This window comes from Acinonyx jubatus, chromosome X (genome assembly GCF_027475565.1).
Source record: "Acinonyx jubatus isolate Ajub_Pintada_27869175 chromosome X, VMU_Ajub_asm_v1.0, whole genome shotgun sequence".
Classification (NCBI taxonomy): Eukaryota; Metazoa; Chordata; class Mammalia; order Carnivora; family Felidae; genus Acinonyx; species Acinonyx jubatus.
In genome coordinates this window covers 89,147,528-89,164,073 of record NC_069389.1, presented here as the reverse complement: position 1 = coordinate 89,164,073, position 16,546 = coordinate 89,147,528, and positions in this window count along the sequence as shown.

The following is a 16,546-nucleotide window of genomic DNA, read 5'->3' as shown; positions in this document are numbered from 1 at the left end:
GCTTCTCAGTGCAGGCCAACAGCAAGTGATGTCACTTGCCGCTTGGCAATTCAGGGACCTGCTCTGAACCTGGGACCCAGAATCAGCCTGAGGCAAAATGGTGAAGTCTGGAAAGTTTGTCTCCTGAGCCACAAAATTCCCATTTCCGAATGGCCAAGTGTATTTTAAAAATCCTCCAATATTCTCCCCCTTCTCATGTTCTACCATTTGAATGCTCTATTAACCCCTGCCCAGTTCTGATACAAATATTACACATTCAAAGCAGCCTTCAAAAACGCCTAAGCTTAAAGAAGAGCATTCCAGAAAGACTTTAGGTACCACAGAGTTATGTAGAGTTGGATAATCTCCAGCATACCAGCCCGACAGCAATCATCCGGGAGGATCCAGGGGTAGGCTTGCGAACTCCAGACACATCTGGCTCTCTCCTGCCTCTAGGCCAAAGGCCAAGTTGATGGATTGGTACTGGCTGTTTCTTTGACAACCTCTTCATCACTTCATCAGCCCACTGAGCCTGGCTGACACTCAAGCAGACCGCAGTGCATGGAAAGTGAGTTTTGATACACTGGAACTTTAGCATGTGGGCATGTAGTACACCTCAATCCCAGCTTTCTCTCTCCTGACTCACTCATTGCCCTGAAAGCCATAAACGATATGAGGCAGGAGAGGCAAGTAGATATCAGGCAAGTCAGCCATTTGCAGCTTAGCAAGGTGAAGGGAAGCAAAGGATATGGCTCCTGTGTGGGTTGGCAGCCCTGACCAAGGCTCAAGGAGAGGCTAAGGGTCACCAAAGCCGAGCTTAAATGCTGTTCTTTTTGTTGGGTCAGTGGGTGAATGGCATTCAAAGTTGATAAAGGAAAACTGTACTCATAGACTATGCCTTTGGTATCAAATTATTGAAGATGCAAAGCCATGAGTGACATTTGTCAGTATAGGGCAAATAGATGAATAATAACAAGTATAATTTGTAAGTGCCTGGCACTTCCCATAAATTATTTATCTTTACATGATCACGCAGGGTCGCTCTTACACCATTTTACATCTATGGAAATTGAGGCTTAGAAAGGTGACTACTTCTCAATACAGCTGATCAATATTGCACCTGGGGTTTGAGTTGATATATGTCTAGCTCCAAAACCCATGCTCTTACCACTGTGCACCATTGCTTTCCTGCACCATGCTCCTCTGTTTTAAGCAGAATGGATCTGCTTGAAGAGCAAGTCCTCCAAAAATGATGTCTCTACATAACCCATCCCATAGCAATAGGAGAAGACACATCTACTGGGAATGGGGAAATTGGAAGGCTTCAAGGAGGAGTCTGCAGCTGAGGTGAGCCTTGAAGGATGGGCAGAATTTTCACATACAGAACTGGAGGGAAAGAATATTCCTGAAACTGGTTAAACAGTATGCACAGAGGCATGGACAACGCAGGGATTAAAGGCATGGGCTTGGGGCTCCTGGGTGGCTCAGTCGGTTCAGCCTCCAACTCTTGGTTTCAGCTTCATCTCGTGGTTGGGGATTTCTAGCCCCACATCAGGCTCTGCGCTGATAGTGCAGAACCTGCTTGGGATTCTCTCTCTCTCCCCCTCGCTCTGCCTCTCCCCTGATCATGCTAGCTCGCTCTCTCTCTCTCTCTCTCTCTCTCTCTCTCTCTCAAAATAAATAAATAAACTTTAAAGGCATGGGCTTGGGAGTGAGAAAGTGCTGGGTTTAAATCCCAGCTCTGTCACCTACTAGCTGCATTCAGTGCCCTTCCCCTTCCTATGTTACTGCCAACTTCCTATCCACACCCTCTGACATTCACCCGTTCAATGTGCAGGTGCCAGCTTGCACTGGCTTACAAGAATCAACTGTGCATGTGTCTTCTACAACTCTGAGTTCAATGACCTCACATATGTAGCTGGAAATAAACCATGGCAGAAATATTTACACCACGAAAATTGGCAAATGCTAAGAATCAGATGTTGTTGTGGTTTTTTTTTTTCTTTTAGAGACATGATTATTTTACCATCATACCACTGCACACTCTCCAGAGGTGGATCCAGGGCATTTGTGTTCTTTTAAAGCCTCCACATTAATTCTTCAGACCCGGCCATTCACAAGGCTTCTTGGGGGCTGTGGATCTCAAACTCAGTTATGCATAAGAATCACTAGAGAGGAGCCTGCTAATATGCGTGCTAATATGTGCTATTCATGGATCCCTTTCCTAATATTCAAATTCAGTGGGTCAGCAGTGGAGCCCAGGAATCTGTATTTTTATAAGATCCACCCTCCCCCCGACCACCATGATTCTGTTGGAGGTGACCGAGGGCATTTGGTCTCATCTCAAATATGCAGGCACTTAAGGTGGAGTGCCAATCACAGACATCTGAGAAATAAACAAAATCACCCAAGTTTCTCACCAGGTTTTCTGTTTTTACCATTGGGAAAGCAATTGATTAAGCAGCTGGAAAGAAATCTTTCCTCATCCTGAAGGTGGCAAAAAAAAAAAAAAAAGTACATGAACAAAATGCACATAGTAAAAGAAAGCTTACCATTTAGGCAAGATGATCCCTCCCAGCCATCTCTCTGCCCAAATCATGTAATGTATGGGGACGTTTAATTCATCCCCCCAGGAGGAACTCCATTGAGACTATTCCAACAGACCGTGTTGTGAGTTAAAAACTCCGCTTGAATGAGGAACCTTCAGTGTCTCTCTGCCCTATCCAATAATCCACAGCATAATGCATAATGCAAAATGCACTAGAGAAAATCAATGGAAAACATGAGTTTAGGAGATACCAAGGTCCAGTCTTGGAAAAGAGATGGGCTTGGAAGGTGGGATGGAGAAGAAAGTCAAAAAGGCAGAGTAGTAGGTAAACAGGCAGCTTTTGAAATCAAACTGCCTAGCTTTAAATCTCTGCCCTGCCACTTATTAGTGGTACGATCTCAGACAAGTCATTAACTCTGGGCTACATATTCCTTATCTGTAAAATAAGGCCATTATTAGTAACTACCTCCTCTGTCATGTAGATTATATGAATTAATATTTGTGAAGTACTTAGAAGAGTGCCTGGCACATAAGAAGCCCTCTATGTGTTTGCCACATAAACAAATAAATGGCCAGTTAGAAAGGAGAACATTATTGAGGGCTATGGGCCAGACATTGTTTTCAAGGCCGAATTAGAGTTTGACCACTTGCTTAATGAAAATCAAATTGAAGGGGAATGCAACATTGATCCCCTCCAGTAAACCCTCACCTGCCTGGGAATGGAAACCACTATGATTATTCTATTTGACCAGCGTGAGAGCCTGCCTGCCATTAAGGTGACATATGAGTGGGAAGCACAAACATAGCTGCTGTGGGTGGCTGAACTATTTTTCTGAAGGATCTGGAAGGTTTGTAATTATTTTCATTATTCATAATATAAATAATGCAATTCTCCAAGCTCATCTGGTGTCACCCATAATACAGAGTAGCACTGTTTCATTCTGTGGGCCATGTCTCTTCTGGCATGATTCTTAGACTGTCTATCCCTGAGTGCCCAAGCAGTCCCAGCCTGTACCTATTCTGGCCATAACAGGAGGGAGCGAGTGTGGGCTCCACAAATTCGGAACATGTGGAGAACCAGGTGGGGGCCAGGGAGAGCAGATAGCTAATTAACAGATATTCCAAACTGAGGCTGAGAAGGGAAAAACGCAGGAAATCGAGCATCACTACATGAAGAGTAAGATAGCATTATAAATCTCCATTAAGGAAAAATGAGTGCTGAGATACTCTGTCAGTAATTTAGGTCAGATATTAAGAAGAACTTCCTGAGAGAAAAGGGTGATAGACACTGCTGTGGATTATTGGATAGGGCAGAGAGACGCCGAAGGTTCCTCATTCGAGCAGAGTTTTTAACTCCCAACAAGGTCTGCTGGAAGAGTCTCAATGGAGTTCCTCCTGGGGGGGATGAATTAAATGTACTCAAGATCTCTTCCTATGAGTATAATAACTGGAAACATTCATGGAAGTAGCCTGACGGTACCACAGATGTCCCTAGGGATAGGAGGGTGCAGAACCGGGGACTGTGGCCTCTTTATTGACCCAGAATACACAGATGATGCTGTCTCACAAGGAAGGCAAAGGTAGCAAGCACCTTACCCCATCCCCAGCTTATCCTTTGTCTTTAAAGTATCTGTCTCATTTAAGATAGTCAGGTCCAAGTTAGATTAGATTACAGCAAGGAAATAGGATTCTTTTAAGGAGATAATATAAAACATGTCTAAGGAAACTCAATGATAATTGCATTATCTCTGGCATGCTGTCAGGGAATTATCTGTATTGTATTAGGTGGTGGAAAGATGCCAAAAAGCTGTTTAAAATGCAAGCCCAGTTGTGCTAGTCAATCAGTCATTGGTTACAAATGAATTAAAAAGCTGGAAGTTTTCATCTTCGTAATTCCAGTCACCCTCCTTTACCAACAGCTATGAGAGCTGAATACAATTAACAAGTGACAGCTTGAACAGGCAGAAAAAAATATCCTTGTGATGATAATCTCGTCTCCTGACCCTTCTTCCTCTTTCCCTCACCCAGTTAAGGCTGTTAGCAAAAGGTCGGCCAAAGGAGTAGCGTTCGGCATCCTGTGCATGCTTCAGTCACTGCTGAGAATTGTCAATAGTTCAGTTTTCGTGATACATTAACACCGGTATTGTAATATGTTCAATCTGGACTAAATGAGGGTGAAAACGCCGGCAATGATTTTCCTCTCCCAACCCCCACTTCCTTCCCTGGCGACTGGAAGAAAAGTACAAGACGGTTGTCAGCAGTACACCAGGGCCTAGGGAACTTCTTGTCAATTACATGGCATCAGCCCCATTCAGCATTTCCTTGACTGGATCCTAATGAATGACAGAAAAAGTCTCGACTGTTACAAACAATACAAAAAGATTGCTTCACTGTCTGTGGCTATTAAAGCCGGGCTTATTTCTGATGCTAGAAGTCTGCAGTCCTAGTGGATCTTCCAGACTGTAGAATGTATTTCCTGTCCCTAGTTGTAAGAGAACCCACTGTCACGGGTGGGGTAGGAGGAGAGAGTGGAACTTCTGGAGACATGGTAAAAATCTCATTTTTTGGTCTCCAAGACAACATAGGGAGAGTATTGTCTTCCCATCAATTTTTTTTTTTTTCTGGTCATGATTACAGATCTTGTGTGTCTGGTGAGCCTCCTCATATGCAAGGAAACAATTTAAGATCTCGATTCCTTAGGATGCCATACAGTTCTCATAGTGCTATCTTAGAACTCACTGTCCATTCTGAGAAATGAGCTCTTGTTTTAAGTATTTACTTTGTAAAGAGTGAAAGAATGAGGAGCACAGAATGAATACCAGATGAACTCCAGATCTTTTATTGTTCCACATTCATTGTTTCTGTTGTCTAGGCCACAACAACAATAACAACAACAAAACAAGAAAAGCAAGGCCCTATTTTTCAATAAATGCTCAGAATCTCACAGGAAACAGGACCCTTTTGATGCCACAATAAGGAAGTTAAATCTTTGTTTTTGATGGTCCATTGCTCTTTCCTTTGGTTTCCTTTGGAAAGCAACTCCTCATGTGGTTTGGGTGAGGCTGACCCCGTTGCCATGACTTCACAGAAAAGCAGGTGACCCCGGTCTGGCCAGCAAGAGTAAGCCTCAAGATATTCACTAAAATTATCGGCAAAGAGGGTTTTCCTGCTAGGGTTGCTAAGCTGGCAGGATGTAGGTCGAGAGCTGTTAGCGCCCATCTTTCTCAGCATTTGAGAAAAACTTGGCTGAGACCAACAACATGCACAAAAGCAGCACTAAAAGAAATAGTCTCCTTAAGACCTGGCTGAAATACTTTGATTGAGCAGCACCTGATGCCAAATACTTAAGCTGGATTGCTTAGTTACATGAGTCCATTTTTCATTCAGAACCGCTTTGAGGTTTTTTTTTTTCTTTCACACAACTGAAAAAGTACTGATTCATGTACAACCAAATAATTATGTCTCCTATTTAGAGAGCATCTTGCAGTTCTTTTTAATCCAATTGATTGAATGATTACTGGTTTTACTGCTAATAGTGTCATTATTGCCTCATTGTACCATTGCTTTGACTTGACTTGGGTCCTTATAAAGAATCTAATGAGCCCACAAAAAATATTTTTCAATTCGGCAAATACAATCCAGATTAGTAAAACAACTTGACCTTATTCTTAGTTCAAGAGGTCACTATTTCACCATAACTAAATCTCTTTTAGGTTTAAGGACTGTATTTATTTTTTCATGATGACCTTATTCATATACAGGCAACATATAAATGTTTTGCCTTACTGCCATCACAGTGAAATGCTATTTATTTATTTCATTTATCAAAAATGTTCCATGGGGTGCCTGGGTGCTCAGTCAGTTCAGCATCCAACTCTTGATTTTGGCTTAGGTCACGATCCCTGGATCGTGGGATCGAGCCCTATGTCAGGCTCCATACTGAGTGTGGAGCCTGCTTAAGATTCTCTCTCTTTCTGCCTGCCCCTCTCCCCTGCTCATGCTCTTTCTCTCTCCGTCTAAAATTAAAAAAAAAAAAGTTCCATGTTTCTACTTGTTAAAAAAAAGAAGTCATTATTTCATAGGTTTACTTAAAAATACAAATATGTTCTAGGAAAAGGGGACAGAGTCCCTTTGAAGAAAAATATTAGTGTCGGGAGCCAGACTATAAAACTGCTATGAGAAGTTTTTAATGAGTACACATAACTGATTATAGAGAGAAAGAACTACTAATTTGACAGTGCAGGTGGAGGCAGGGATAAAAATATCGGAATGATTTGAATCTAACGGACTGGGGAAACAGAGAAGGGGAAGGACAGTAAAGACTGAGAAACGCAGGGAGAAGACGTAGAGGAAGAAGGATTTTTCTATCCTAAGCAGTCCTCAGAATTAAGTTACCAGTAGTCTAACCAGAGGTATGCAGAGCATAAGGGAAGGGTTCATGCACCACCTTGCAAAATATTTTGGAAAATATGTCCAAATATATGTAAAATTCATTACCTATAAATTATGTACATAATCCTTGGTGATTCACTATCTCAAGGCAAAATATATACTGAGGATGAGATGTGATCATTAACAATAATGAATATAAATAGGGTTGTTTTCCTTTTTCAGACAGTCTCCTCAATAATGTTGTTTTGCTCAGGGTTGGGAAAACGGCTTTTCCAAACTCATTAGATCACCACCATTTTTACCTGATAAATCGCTAGCTGATGAAAAGCTCACGCTACAAATAGGAGAGGTGCCAGCTCTGCCATTTTATTGTTGCTCATTTGTGCTTACATCATGAGTACGATCTTCAATCCACAGTTGCTTTGAAAAAGCCTTTATTAAACCACATATCCATTTTATGTTAGTTTAATTAAAATCAGATATAATTCATAAGTTCACTGACCTAGACATACGTAAAGTGCAACGTAGTGCAATATTCTGAAGGCAAATTAATGAGTTTCTAGCTGTAGAACTCATACCCTTCCTTCCGAATATCTTGTGAATCTTAGTTGGCGTGAGTCCCTCTAACATAGACACTGAATAAGGGTACCAGTGTCGATTCAAGTATTAAATGTAAGTATATCCTTTAATACAATGAACGTTAATATATCACTAGAATTTCTAATATTTTCTTCAAGCACACCATTTCAGAGATTACTGCTCTAGAACCCTCCTTAGCACAACATGTAGACACGCATCCTTATTTATTATCTGCCGGATCAATCTAATGTGGTATCAGGAGCTACTCTGCCTCCTTTATTTTTATTGAAGTATACTTGACATGCAATATCATATTAGTTTCAGGTATACAACATAGTGATTTGACACATATATTATAAAATGATCACAGTAAGTCTAGTCACCATCTGTCATCATACAAAGTTATAATAATATTACTGACTGTATTCCTTAGGCTGTACTATACATCCCTGTGACTTATTTATTTTATAACTGGGAGTTTGTGCTTCTTAATCCCTTTCACCTATCTTTACCATCTTTTACACCCCCCCGACAATGACCAGTTTGTTTTTGGTATTTATGAGTCTGTTTCTGTTTTGTCTTATTTGTTCATTTGTTTCTTAAATTCCACATGTAAGTGAAGTCATATGGTATTTATCTTTCTCTGACTTGTTTCACTGAGTATAACACCCTCTATGTCCATTCATGCTGTTGAAAATGGCAAGGCTGCATCCTTTTTATTGCTGAATAATATTCCATTATATTCTTCATCCATTCATCTATTGGGTTGCTTCCACATTTTGGCCATTAGAAAATAAAGCTGCAATTAACACAGGGGTGCTTACATCTTTTAAAAGTAGTTTTATCATGTTCTTTGGATAAATAACCAGAAGTGGAATTGTTGGATCATATGGAAGTTTCATTTTCAATTTTCTGAAGAACTTCCATACTGCTTTCCGTAGTGACAACACCAACTCAGACTCTCACCAACAGTGCACGGGGGTTCCCTTTCCTTCACATCCTCACCAACACTTATTTCTGGTCTTTTTTGACAATAGCCATTCTGACAAGTATGAGGTGATAGCTCATTGTGGTTTTGATTTGCATTTCCCTGATGATTATTGATTCTGCCTAATTCTTAAAGCCAAAATTATTTTGTCGTCTTTGTGACTCCTAAAATCAATTTTAAAAGGCAAACTGGTTTTCTTTGCTTATTTGTGGATAAAGGAATTAAAATGCAAATGCTGGTATAAGCAACATAAATTTCAGACACTGTCAACCATAGTCTACCATGACTGTGGTAGCTTCCAGGCACTCAGGTCGTTATAACATACACAGGTGATAACCAAGCAGTACTAATGTCTACACAGTGATAGCTACTTAAATTGCACATAGAATATCTAATCAGAATTGTCAAGAATGAATCATTAACTCTTCATACAGCTAGTGAAAAACTACTGGATTAAATTTCTCATTAAGTGCACAGAGACCAAAGACTTTGGAATAAGCAGCAAGACGCCCTCAAATTATGGATAGACCTTAATGGGCTGCTCCACTGCCATTGGGGGAAATGAGCCAGTTTCTCATTCTATAGATGCTGAAGAGGATTTCTTACCCTTCTCTACTAAAATAAATATACTCAAGGAGACAATTCTATCCCAAGGTTCTCTAAGCCAATGGTACTTTCCAGCTTTACAAGTGCATTAAAAGGAGGAGCCATCCATCATTGTAGGAAAGCTCTTCATGGGGAGGCAAAGAAAGTAGGAGAACATAGAACCCCAATTTAACCCCGAATTTTCACACAGGTTTCATATAATTCCTACAACCAGAATTTAAAGACAAAATGAGTAGTGGGCTAGAGCAGACAAAATATCCCTCCAGTGCCCAAATACTAATCCCTAAAAATTCTTCCTTCAGGGATAAATTCATTATTGGGGATTTAGGCCGAGGTAACTATCAAAATACAAATATCTTAGAGTGAGATATATGGTGATTATGAAGTCACGAGGTTCTAAAACACTCATTGAAACCACTTGTTTTGCTTAATTTCAGGGCTAGCGCTTAATATGGTAGAATATTTATTTGGATAAAGTTCAAAGAGGTCTTCTATTTCAAACTTTCACTTGCTTCACCAATCTTCTCTGCAATGCGCCTGACAGATAGGGCTCTAAGAACTGACTGGGAACTCTTTTTGTCCTCCAAAGCAGCCCACCTATTGTAAGCATTTCAAATTGAGTCCAGATTGACCTCCCAAGAACTTCTACTTGGATTTGGTGCTGCTCCCTAGACCTTCAATCTGGAATCTAAGCAAATAACACTGCCTCTCCTCAGCCCTTGACATAAAGGAAAATAATGTCGACAGATGTGAAACGTCCTGATTCTTATGTGTCGGAAACGAATCTGAAAGCCTTTAAATATACTCAGTAACCTTTATGCATTGCTGGTAGGAGTGAAAAGTGACACAGCCACTGTGGACAACAGTATGATAGTTTAGCAGAGAATTATCAAACTAATTATCAAACTAGACTCGAAAGTTTAGCAGAGAATTATCATATGAACCGGCAATTTCACCTCTGGGTGTATATCCAAAATAATTTAAAGTAGGGATTCAGAGAGATATTTGCTCACCTGTGTGCATGGCAGCATTATTCACAATAGCCAAAAAGTAAAAAAATGACCCAGGTGTTCATGAACAGATGCATGAATAAACAGAATGGGGTACACCCATACAAGGAATATTAATCAGCCTTAAAAAGGAAGGAAATTCGAACACATGCTACAGCATGAATGAACTTCCAAAACATTAAGCAAAGGGAAATAAGCTAGATACAAAAACACAATTATTTTATTATTCCACTTACATGGCATAACTAGCCATAAGATTCACAGATACAAAAAGCAGAATGGTGGTTGCCAGGGGCTGTGAGGAGGGTAATGGAAAGATATGTTTTGGAATGTATATTTCACCACACTTCTTCAGACCACTGATTAAATCTGAATGAAGCCCGGAGGTCAATTAATAGTGAAAGAGCAATACTCAATGATACAAATAAAACATGTCTACATGGCACCAAGAACGGGACCCAAGTCCCTACCTGTGATGTGGCACCAAGTACGACAGACTTTGTCACCTTCCTTGATCTGGAGAAGAGATTTTCATAAACACAGGGTTATTCCCATACTAGAACCACGGCACTTTCTGAATGCTTACAACATGAAAGGCACTGCTCGAAGCACCACTTCTTTAATAACTCATTTCGTCCTCTCCACGGTCCTGTAAAGCGAATAACGTGACGAGCCTTATTTTACTGAGAAAAAAACTGAAGCACGCCAACAACGTTGCATGGCTTGTAAAACTACACACTCCCAGGTATGTTTGCCTTTCCGCAAGCTGTTGCCTCGTCAGTGCTCCCCCATTATCGTGATTGTTCTGTTTTCTCTTTTACTGGCTATTCCTCCCAACTTAAGAGTAAAGACATAAGAAGTGAGCCTATCAGGTTTTCCCATAGGACAAACATAGTGAAGAAGACCAACACTGCCGCTCACAAACATATATCCTCTCCGGGGTCATTTGGCACTTAAGGCGAACCTTGTGGGGAAGGGCGGGAGGTCAGCCAGCACAAGCCCACGTTGCAAGCCAACTTAGTCATTTATACATCACTGTAATTAAATGTAGCAGCTCCCGTGTAAATAGGTTTTGGTAGGGAGAGATAATATTGTTTGAACGTGGGAAGGAAAACATCCACTGACCAAGTGAAGGACACTGCAAGGTGACTAGGCAAATACCGAACACACTATCTTCACTGGCTATTCTGCCTCAGGCCTACGCTCCAAAACGTTTGCACTTCAACTTGAGACCAGCAACCTTTTCTCAGAACCTCAGCTGGGTCCTCTCCCAGCTTATGAGATTATGGACATAGTACTCAAAACCCCAGCCTCAGTGCCTGGGAAGAAGAAAACCCAAACAGCAAGAGATCAGGAAGGCATTTTAGAAGAATGGCCAAAGGACCCAGGATGTTTAGTTTGGAAAAGAGAAGGTTTGGTGTCACCAGGCCTTGTTCGTAATAGAACAGCAGTGGCGATGGTTGTACTCAGTGCTAAGAACTGACCTAAGTACTGCCTGCCTAGGCATCACGCCCTTTCCTTTCCACAAAAACCCTATAAAGTACCGCTGTTACCCCTAGTTTGCAGGTGAGATAATTTTAGACTCAGAGAGGGTAAGTTTGCACAGTAAGTAGGCAGCAAACCTTACTATACTACCTGATTATACATTCACCATTCACCCCATCACTAAACTCTGTGTGTTCCTTCCATAGAAATTCCTATGGTTTGTATTTCTTTTACTTTTTGTTCATTCCCTAGACTATTATAAACGCTAAAGGAGCAAGATCTATACCTAGTATTGTTCCACATTTTATTGCCACTACCTAGCTCAGTGCAGGTATATTACTCAGAATTCAACAATACTTATGGGATGGAGGGAAGCAAAGAAGAAGGAAGGAACTAAAACCCAGGGAGATCTAACGTCAGGGCCTATGCTCTTAACCACTAAATTACACTGCTGAATTGTTATAGGCTGCCAGCACAATATTTTGGCCAAAACTCTGATTCAGTCATCTGCAAAGTTCACAACAAACCCAGATTCATGTGCTGTGTCAAAGCAGCCAAATCAACAGCAGGCAGGACTCATAAGACAGTCTATTAAATGCTGTCTTACTCTGTGTGCCACCCCCATGGTCCAATTCTAGGCAGCACTGTTCTAACTGGAATACACATTCTAATAAAGCATCCTACCACGCAGGGCTGGCCTGGGGTGTGGCTCACACAAGCAGATCCACACTTTTCTTGGGAAGCAAACATGCCAGTGCCCTTTTCCTATATCCCAGTGGCCTTGGTACGAGAATCATCTATTTCACTTTCTGTCCCTTTGTTTTAATTAGTGCTTTTTCTAAGCTCCTCAGTGGCTTTCCTATATAAGAAAAAAAGTTAAAATTAAAAGAACATTTTCCTGATTAAATCCCCTCCCTGCACTTGCAAACCTTCAGTTGTCTATTTATGACTGTGAGCTTCATTTTACTAAGTTCTATTTCTAGGCCACTAATATCATCTCATGCAGAGAAAGATGTATTCAGCATTCCATGTGGTGTCATTTTCTGAAGGGGGTGAAGTCTCATCTCCAATGCCTTATTATTCTTTTTTTTACAGAGAGTTTCAGAACACATAAAGCACCCGTTTTGAAGGAATAGCTCCCTTATGCCTTTGCCATTCCTAGTACTGGATCTTAATGGTGAGGAATTAATGCATATCCCATGACATAGCAGAGACAGTTTTCAAGGAAAAATAGCTCTCCTTCAGGGAAAACTTGATGGTCCCTAGGACTTGGCGATATCCAGGCTAAAAGACGAACTTTTATTCTCAAGTTCACAAAGAAGCTGAAAAATCTAAGACCTGCTTCCAAGAGCCTTATCCTCCTAGGATGTGATGCCCTGAAGCCCATCTGAAAATTTCAGTTGAAACGTATTAATGAATGCAAATCAACTGACTATGTCAATGGTTTGCGTTGCTCTCTTTGTGGAGTCCCCACTGGCTCAGGAGAGCTCAGCTTGAATCTGGGATGAAAAGATACAGGGATTTCTGATCTTCAGGAAAGTAATAAACATGCATTCAGGATAAGATATAATAAAAATGAAGTAAACTAAAGGATTAGCTCTGTATGTCAATAGCTGAAATGCTCCTGCTATTGCTTGAACTAAGTCACGCAAAACTGAACATGTCATGACTGCATGTTATCCCACCATTCAAGTTACATCATATTCTGTAGCTTGGACATAAGGAAAGCTATCATCAAATAAGCACTTAATATTTGGCAGCCACTGTGCCATATGCCTTCATTTATTCAGTTATTCAACTTTCACAACATAACTCTGTGACATAGGTACTATTACCATTCTCATTTACACGTGGGGAAGCAGAAGTACAGAGAAGTAAATAACTTGCCCCATGATCACAGAGCTCATAAGTGAAAATGCCGAGATTATGGCACAGGTCTGTCTGACTCAGAACATCACATTCTTAGCTACGGTCTTATAATGACCCTCAGGTAAGACAAAGAGTAAAGGTTTAAGAGGGCTAGGTGAAAAAATGTTTATGAAGCATGAAATGATCATGGTTGGGCTGTTTTCACAGTAAAGCAAAATCTAAGAATCTAAATATTCCAAGCCAGCTTTGAAATAAAACTGCAAACACCCTTGGAAAAAAGAATGCAGTTAACAAGAGGAGAATTTCCAGAATAGGCGATCTATAAAGACAGAAGTTGCTGGGGGCAGGGAGGAGTAACTGCTAACAAGTATGGCATAATGAAAATGTTTTGGAATTAGTGGTGATGGTTACACAACTCTGTGAATATACCAAAAATGACTGACTTGCATGCATTAAGAGGGCAAACTTCATGGTATATCTCAATAATGTTGTTACCAAAAAAACAAAAAAGCTGTAAAAATGAAATCAGAAGGCTCAAGCATATGATGGCAGAAACTTGCTTCAGAAATAACCAAAAGGGCTGGAAGTTCAAGGTCATTTGTGATCTACTTCTCTTGAGACACCAGGAGCCCTATTCACAAGCTTTCCAGGACCCCCAGAAGACAGCAGCACTGCCTGACCACACTACAGTGCCTCCTTCTGGGCATTTGTACATGGTGGTAGGACGGGGTAGGGAAAGGATACATAGAACCTTCTTTCTTGCGTGCGTTTTGGTAAATATGTTGATATGGTTTCTAACCCAGTCCTGTTTATAGAGAGCTGATTGGTGCATCAATCTGAAGGGCTATGTTGTCATCACTAGGAACTTGGGTGTACTGTGACTGGTAAAAAGAGTTAAGGTCTAGAAGGACTATAGTACAGTCCTTCAGCCTATGATATCATATTGGGGCTTGGCTACATATCATACCTGGAAGATTCTTAAGAGGCTCAAAAATAGCCCTTTCTTCCAAAGACTGTCAAAGGCAGTTGAACTATGCTCCTCAGGTCAATTTCTGGCATAAAAACAGGTTAAATTATCTATGGTTGAGTCTTTATATACACATCCAGCCTTTCTGGTAATTTAACCTGTTTTTAAGCAGCTTAAAAGACTTCCTTATCTAACAAAACAGATAATGAAACTGACTTTCTCCCTTGATTAGAATGGCAGTTTAATTGAGGCCATAGGTACACGATAGCTATATTGACTTTCTCAGTCTCTCCAAATGGTCCTTACTATTATTGGATATCATCCTAGTTCCTGGAAATAATCTTGGTGAAGAACTCAAGGATCTTATTTTTTTAATCGATTGCTGAAAGAATACAGATAAACTGTTGCCAAGTCACCTCTTGGCCTCAGAACTACTCACTATTATAAGGACATGATCCTTCAGAGAGAACAATATCTGGGTTTGATTAATGATGGTGAGAACTCTCAGATCAAGTATGTCTGCTGAACTGGCCACTCCCACTATTTCCCAACACTGCAGAGGTCCTATTTCCCAACACAACACTTCCAAAGTCATAATTTGTATCAGCACCAATGATTTATAAAGAAACAAGAGGAACATGAACATCTTCTCTACATAAACAATTATTCAGTGACCTTTTCAGTTGAACTCCTCTTCAACTAACAGTAGTTTGGAATCATAGCACCATCCATTAATCTCAAGGGTAATTTCCCCTGCCATGGCAATAGGTGCTCTGATTTAATCTTTGACTTTAGTGCCATAAGTCCCTGTTCTTACCAAACTGAACAGTGCCCTGGCCTAGTATCTGTCTAAATGGGACAGGTTTTCAGGCCATGGCATTCAATGGGGTCAATTTGTATAAGGTCTCTGATTTCCATTACTATTGCTAAACATATGTTTATAATGAGCATAAGCTACAGGAGTAGGGCCCAGTGTCATAACCCTGCATTCAATCTATTAATTATCTAATTCAATGGTGCAAGCCATGTTTCAGAGCCCCAGGATTCTATGGTAAGTCTTAGGTAAGTCTATGGTAAGTCTTAGCTCCAGAGAAGCTTCAAGGGGCAAGACTAACTGGGAAGGCACAGTATCCCAACCTATCTTCTGCTTCACCAGAGGAATTCCATTATGTCTGTTTGATTTATTGGGGTTCCACAGATGTCATCTGAAAACAGTGATGCCCCTTTTTAAAAATATTAATTTTATAAGCCACTAATGCAATTAATCCAGACATGATTGACCATTAATATGGATGGGGTCTCTAAGTAATGAAATTGGAGTTTCAAGAATAGCCCTTGTTCAAAAATACATGGTTAAGTTTGCCATCCATTAATTTATCACATCTACTTTTGAAGCAGTTTTTTTAGCCTAAATCACAGTCAAGTACTTTCAGATAGTCATAAGTACAGAGAAGAAAATAAAACAGGGTGGTGGGATAGTATGACCAGAGTGGTAGACAAAGGAACTATGTTAGATAGGAAAGGGTCAGGGAAGACCCTCAGGAGGGGACATTTGGGATGAGATGATATGGAGAGAAAAACAAAACATTCAGCTGGTACTCAGTGAACTAGTGTAATATATGCAGAGTGACTCAAGCTGAGATCAGAGAGATAGCTCATGCAGCCACCAAAAGAGTTTAAGCATAGATTGATTAACATTTGCAAAACATTAGTTCTGGCTCTGGTTGTGGAGGAGGACAAGATAGGAATTGGGAAAGCGTTAAGGAGACTAGTATAATAGTTCCGTTGAACAAAGATGGTGACTAACTACAATGGTAACAGCGGAGATTGAGAGAAGAAGATATGTGTGGGATATGCTTTTATAGGTAAAGTTGAGAGCACTTGTTGATGAACTGAATGTGAGTTGTGAGAGAATAAGAGAGATCAAAGATGATTCCTAGTTTTTTTTTTTTAATGTTTACTTATTTTTGAGAGAGAGAGAGTGTGTGTGAGCGGGGTAGGGGCATAGAAAGAGGGAAATACAGAATCCAAAGCAGGCTGCAGGCTCTGAGCTGTCAGCACAGAGCCCGAGTCAGGGCTCGGAACTCAAGGACTGTGAGATCATGACCTGAGCCAAAGTCAGA